Genomic DNA, 7214 nt, shown 5'->3' on the forward strand with positions numbered 1-7214 from the left:
TCCTCCGATGAATTGGCCTTTAATGGTCAGCCATTTACACCCAGACAGAGCCTACGGAGGATAGCAGGCATTACAATGCCTTTTACTGATCTGAAAGCAAGTGAAAAGCTGAGTCACAAAGTTAAAGCATCTTTGTAGAACTAGCTAAAATATCCTCATTGTGCCATACTGTATATAGACCCTTGTCTTTTTTCACCCCAGCTTGCTACATGCATGGCTCGCAACGCAATCATATTCACCAGAGAAGACTGTAATACTACAATAGCTTGTGTTAAAAAGCAATTCTGTATTTCAAATCTATTTCTGGTTTGAAACAGAATTTTGTGTACCCATTTCACATTTCATCCTTAGAATTGGAACCAACTTCCCACAAGAAGGGACAAATGACAAGTAGAAAACCTGTCAGGAGGAGCAGGAAATAAATTCAACATTCAAAAATGGGGTATTTAAAGGATTCATTAAGAGTGTAAAAGGGCCTGCCCATACCTGAGCTGCAATTTTTGAGGTATGAGGGAAGAAGGCTTCCATGATGCTTGCATAAAGGCTTTACCACATTTCCTCCAAAGAAGCCCAATTTGCCATCTCAGTGACTGTTAATCTGCAAAAGCCTTCCTCTTCTTACAGTCCTTTATCCTGTTGTTTTGTTAACAGTGCTGCCTCTCTAGTATCTTTCAGACACTGGTTTTTGTTTTGATCGTATTTTTATTACCATCCTCTTCAAACTGAGTGTTTATCGCTTTTTTGTTATTAATACAATTACTGCGGGTAGCTGGCTTTGGCTCTTTTGACTGAAAAACAGGATGAAAATATTTATAAGTAAATAAAAATAATAATATTAATGAGGCATTACAAGAGTTCCGCTGATTATAAGCATCGTAAAGAGCGCAAGGCATTCAACCACAGCTGAGAGTGGCGCAAGACTAAAGTGCCAAGTTCCATTCCACGCAGCATTTTATTTTTGTTACAAGTGACTCAAATTTTATGGAGCTGTCAGGGTGAAATAGGGCAGATTTGATGCTGAACTCACAGTCCCTGCAATGCTTGCTGGCAATTATTCTGTTAAGGAACATAGCAACCCCAGCTGCTAGATTGAATTTCTGTAATTGTGAGTGAAAAGGGATCTAGAATTTAGGAAAGGGTGGCCTTCTTGTGGCACTCCAACTCCATCATCCCTCCCCACTGAGCATGCTGGCTCACAGTTATGAAAGTTGGCCTCAGGAAGGCCACTAGTTGCCTACTTCCGATCCATTAACTTGTGCACTTAACCATATTTTAAAAAGGAAAAAGAGCAGGAAGGTGTTCTGCCTTATTAAGAAATCCCACTGTCATAAAAGCAAAATCCCATCTTTGCATAGAAGAAGCCAAGCACACAGATGAAAGGAATGTGCTATTCCATGGATAGCTTTCTTGTCAACAGCGCAGGGCCATCACCTCAGTAAACAACAACATGTACAATTAATTATTCTGCTAACAAATGAACACACACAGAAAACTCACTACACAAACTGGAAGATAATTTATGGTCAGGTGAATGGCTTTTAAGGCTTCAAAATCTGTCCAGACAATCTGGAAGTCAGCAGCGGCTACAAGAAAGTTGTGCATTTAAAAGAATTAGAAAATGGTCCATTTGGAGTGCATCCGCACTGCAGAGACAATCCAGGTTGACACCACTTTAACTACCATGGCTCACTGCTATGGAATTCTGGGATTTGTAGTCTTATGAGATATTTTGCCTTCTCTGGTACCCTGGTGCCACAACAAACTACAAATCGCAGAATTCCATAGCATTGAGCCACGGCAGTTAAAGTGATGTCAACCTTCATTATTCATGCAACCTAAGATAGCTCACTTCTGCAGAATCCCTCTGACCTCCCCTTTGCGTGCCTAATAAAAAAAAGTTCAGCTCTGCTTTCCAGTCAGATACTATTCCAAAATATTTAGTGTATGCTTTATGTTCCAGGAAATTCTGGCTCATCTATATAGTAATTCCAACATTTCATAACTACATTTTAAAAGGGGGGAGGACAACTGTGGTCTATAGAACCAGGGAGGATTAGGGAATTTTCCACTGAAATTTCCAAAACAGATTTTCTGCCACTGTTTAATATTTCCTGTGAAAAAATCTACTGCTTCATAAAATGACTTAATAATAACTAATGGATGCCAATACAGTTCAGTGTTGTTCAACCTCTTTATGACTTGTGATGCTCGAATAGAAAGCATACCTATCAAATTTGCAGATGGCACCAAATTTGTGGGGGGTGAGGTGCTAATACCATGGAGGAGAGGATTGGTATTCAAAATGACCATGTCAAACTAGGAAGCAAGATCATAACTTAAAAAATGTATTTCAACAGAGATAAACATCAAGTACTAAATTTAGACAGGAAAAATGAAATGCACAAATATAGGATGGGTGACACCTGGCTTGAAAGCAGCATCCTTGAAAAGGATCTGGGAGCCTTAGTAAACCATAAGCTAAGTATGAGTCAACAGTATGATGTGTTGGCCAAAAAAGCCAATGAAATGTGAGGCTGCATCGCTAGATGACAGACAGGCATTGATTCACAGTCAATAAAGTATTACTATGAGAAACACAGTCAACTCCTAATGCAAGGATGGGGAAACTTTGTTCTGAAAAGCTTCTCCACAGAGGCCAAGTTGGCTGAAGCTGCTGGGCTTTCATGTTCAAAACACCTGAATGTTCCCCACCCTACCTACTAGGATCCTACTATCTGTATGAACAAAAGACTTCTTATGACTCAGTGTCTATATACCACTCCTTTGAACAAATTCTCCCCTTCTTGCTATAGTGAGACACAACTGATTTAAAGTAAAACAAATAAATGACACAGTTCTGAAAGTCTAACCCCATGCTTTCCAAACGTTTTCCGCCATAACCAATTTATTTCAGAAACAATCTGGTTTAAATGAATCTGGACTGGATATAATCTCCGAAAACTGATTAACACTCTTTTATGAACTGCTAGTTTTTAATTTGCGAACAAAAACACTGTGAGAAAATATGTTCATGAGTCATCTGCAGACAGTAAAATGGTTCATGTATGTGTTATAGCTTAACTTCAGGAGACTTTCCGACTGATCTGTCTTTGGGACCCAGCCTGATATGAACAATCTCAAAGTCAGTATATGTTTAGGACTAATCAAAAGTCTCCAATTTAATGGAGAATAATGAACTACCAAGTAAAAGCATTAGTCTAGTTAAGATTATTTATTGTTAATAAACATATGGGTAGTGTGAAAGTAATTATGTTAAAACCGTCTAATTAAAAAGATTGCATGTACAGTGCTGTGTAAACTTACAGCGCTATATAAATAAAGCTTAATAATAATAATAATAATAATGTTATATGTACATAAATAATAATCTTTTTAGAATAGTAACAAAATGTCAGGAAATGTATAGCTTACCTTGTGTAAGAAAGGTTATCTTCAGTGTTAAATAAATGTTGTAATGATTATAGCAAACTTTAGTATGCCATTTTATTCAGGAAAAAGCTAATAGATATGATTTAAATGAAATATCAGAACGCATTCTTTTCTCTCTTGGTGGCATCAATCCGCTCTGGTTATGTACCTAGGAAATACTTCATTACTTTTCTGATAATGTAAGTCCAAATATACAAAAACAACAATCAGCAACACTAAGGAAATAGCCAAATCCAGAAATGGGTGGCTATATTTGACGCGTCAATGTTAAATATGACAGTACATTCTAATAAGGATTTTGCCAAGGCAGCTACTGAGGCAGGGCTTCCCAGCTCATGCAAATCTAAAAACATTCCACTTTTGAACGTTTTGACTAAAAGAAAAGAGAGATGAAGCAGATGTAAAAGAATTTGGTAAATTATTTTAATTCAAAATGACCCAACGCAAAACTTTACATTACAAAAGGAAGAATAAAATATGTTACGATACTGCTAACACAGAAATAGCTGTGTGGAAGCTAGAATAGCGGGTAAAATGGTACATCGTCCTTCCCAGAACAAAAGTTGTGACAGTGAACCAACCTCAGTGAGTTAGGGTTCAAGTTTCCTTCGTCTGCCCTCCATAAAAACTTGGCAGGTGCATTATAAATTCACAATGAAAGTCTCCACCTCAAACCCCACATCCCAAGAACCAGCGAGTTGCTCCAGAAGATTTAGAAGCAAAATTCTTGGAGGACTATATTTTCAATCATTTGAGCCTGATACAGAATAAATGCTGGTTTCCTGTAAATCATGATTTGCAGATCAGAATCTAATCTCAGGACTATGGGCTCTGTTCTTCTCCCTGCTCTCCTAGCAGCCATGATTTTCTCGCTTGCTTCTGTTACTAGCCTTAACAATGGCTTAAAATTACACTGTTCTACTAAGCACTGAACCAAGATTCCTATCTTTACAAGATTTGAAAGGGTTTGAGCATCCTGGTACATTTGTATTGGTGTGAATATAATAATAAGTCCTTGTTAAGACCAGTATGAAGTTGGAGAAAGAAGAAGTGAGGAGACTCATGGTGAGACAAAGGAAGAATCGCAAGTTCTTGTAGCTTGCTCCCAGTTAACAAACCACTATCTGCAGGAAGCCAGAATTGCCCTTTCTTCTTCTTCTTTCTCCATATGAAGTACCAAATACTAACAAGTACAGAATACTGCGTCAACATGCTGTCCCAAAAAGGGAAACGTTGTTCCTAGCACGGGTAACGAATTAAGCAAAAGTTAAAAAGGAAAAGAAAAGAAATCCAAACCGAAGCCTTTGGAATTAACAAATATGGTCTCTAATATCGTAAATAGATTAGAAATATGGTAATTAAATAATCTAAAAAAACACACTCTTACTCTGCTGTACATTTATAAACAGAAATATTTACAAAACTCTGGTTTTGTTTTCAAAAGGATGAGGTTTGCGGTTTGCTAATCATCGTTGTCTTGTCCGTTTCTTTGGTGCATTTGCCAATTTTTGTATTTTTTTAACCAAAAAAACCTTTAAAAGTTAACAAATGTTCAAGAAGTGGTAACAGGCCTTGGACAGAAGCTCTCTCTCTCTCTCTCTCTCTCTCTCTCTCTGGGATTTTAAGTCCAAAGATTTAATACAACACATCAACATCATTCAATTCTAATTCTCAGACCCATTTTTCCCCTTTCTGTTCAAATAGGTAAAAATCTACCTTGCTGCATAACCTGTCATCCAGGTTAATTTAGTGTGACAGTATGCAGGTGGTAAATTCTGCCCTTTGGCCCCAATTCAACATCCCATGTAAACTATCAGACTCCCTGAACATTAAAACAGGAAAGAAAAGAAAGAGGACAGACTACACAGTTACTTTACCGCTCAAGTGCTTAATTGGTTTATAGAACTAGAACCCAAGGCTTTCCCTTCCTCTTATTGTCTTGAACCCGCCGATACAGCTTTACTGGAAGGAATGGTCCAAAAATAAGTTGTTTAAGGGATTTTAGTTTTATGACAAAAGATTGACTTCGTACAAGTGGACTGATGATTAAAAGCACTGGGGGGACATAAAAACAAAACCTCAAAGAAATAAATAAATGGAATTATACATGTCATTAAATAGCACTTTTGTAATCAGCAAGACATTTATATATTTTTTGAAGTCACAGCAGCAAGACAAAGTTAAATTCACTTTACAATGGATCCCTGAACTAGTAGAGTCAGACTAGTTTGTTAAGAATGTACTATCGCTTTTTTTAAAACAAAAGAAATCAACCAAACTGTTTCAGACCTGCAACTCCATTGTGTCAATGCACCACACTTAAGCATGGCTAACAATCCTCTTTTCTGGCGGCTTTAGATATCAAAGAACCTAAAAATCAGGAGAGATAAACTACTGGAGGTCTTTTCAAACATTTCCTAGATCAGAACTTAGCTTTTTGCTCAGGGACGTCACTTTAGCCTTGCAAAACCCTAGCAGTTATTCCAGCATATTAAATAAAGCACATATGGCCTTCCTGTGGCTCCAGTTGTGGGGAAAGATGGGTTACCTGGCCATTCCACTATTTTTCAGCAAACAACATATTTTGCTTTGGCCACTAGTGAAGTAAAAATGGATGCATATAGAAGTGTGCATGGGGAAAATGCCACTCATCTGTTATTTTATGCTGACACACCATCCTGTTGCTTGCTTATACAAAACCCAGCGTCAAACAGAAGTCACTCATCCCTGGCTATTGCAGTTCTTTGCAATCCATTTGTCAGCCAACAGAAACAATGCCTATGAAAAGACAGTATTGCTGCTCTCCTGACCTACTGAATAAGCAGCAGAACTGACCCTCAGTTATTTATCTCCTGTACCCCCTTCAAGAAAGATTGACTGGGATGTGCTTGAGAACTGGTGAAATATTAACAAAGGAATGCCAACAGTGTTCTCCAACTTGATTTGCTCACTAAGATATATGGAGGGCAACCTCCAGAGAGCCACTCCTATGATACTTTCAACTTCTGTCACATCCTTTATCTAAAATGTCCGTGGTAGCCATTGTTATAATTCACCGTGTACCAGCTTCAAGTGGAAAAATAAGTACAAACTGGGCTTCTGCAAAGTTAGATTTGGGATCAGGTGATGATTTTCTTGGCCATGAGAACATCTTGATCAAATTGCATATCGAATTCTCAGAGGCAAAAAAAGAAGACAGCACTGATGCTAGTTTTGTCATGCTTATGGCCAACCCTTTATACTTCAAAACACCAAGAAATGTGAACTGTACACACAGGGTTCATATTCAAGTCTATGAACGGCAAATTTCAGTTTTGCACAAATCTGCCTATGGGTGAAGCGAGTACATATACACACAATTCACATTTGGTAGTATTTTGAGATGTGAGCCATTTTCACATGGCCCATATTAGCTAAACAGGATCTTGGATCAGCCCAGGTTCTGTTCAGTATCAAGCAGGCTGAAAACATGACAGAAGAGCAATACCATGAAGCCCCTTTAAAAAAGATTCAGAACAAACTGCCAACTCAGATTCTGGTCTTTGCACCACAAATTGGCCTCTTGCATAGGAAAACAGAAGTCCCAAAGTCCCAAGACATTTGAATTAGATCTTTTTGATATTTTGAAAGGGGAAACAAAAGCAACAGCAATAAAGCAGCAATCCCAACAGTAACAAATATCACATTGAGCCAGGGGCAGGAATGTGTGAAAATCACATGTGTGATGGAGGAAACATAAAGTGAAAAAAATATTGCACATGAGG

This window comes from Sceloporus occidentalis, unplaced genomic scaffold (assembly GCF_023333645.1).
Source record: "Sceloporus occidentalis isolate IW3139 unplaced genomic scaffold, rSceOcc1.0.p SCAF_9, whole genome shotgun sequence".
Classification (NCBI taxonomy): Eukaryota; Metazoa; Chordata; class Lepidosauria; order Squamata; family Phrynosomatidae; genus Sceloporus; species Sceloporus occidentalis.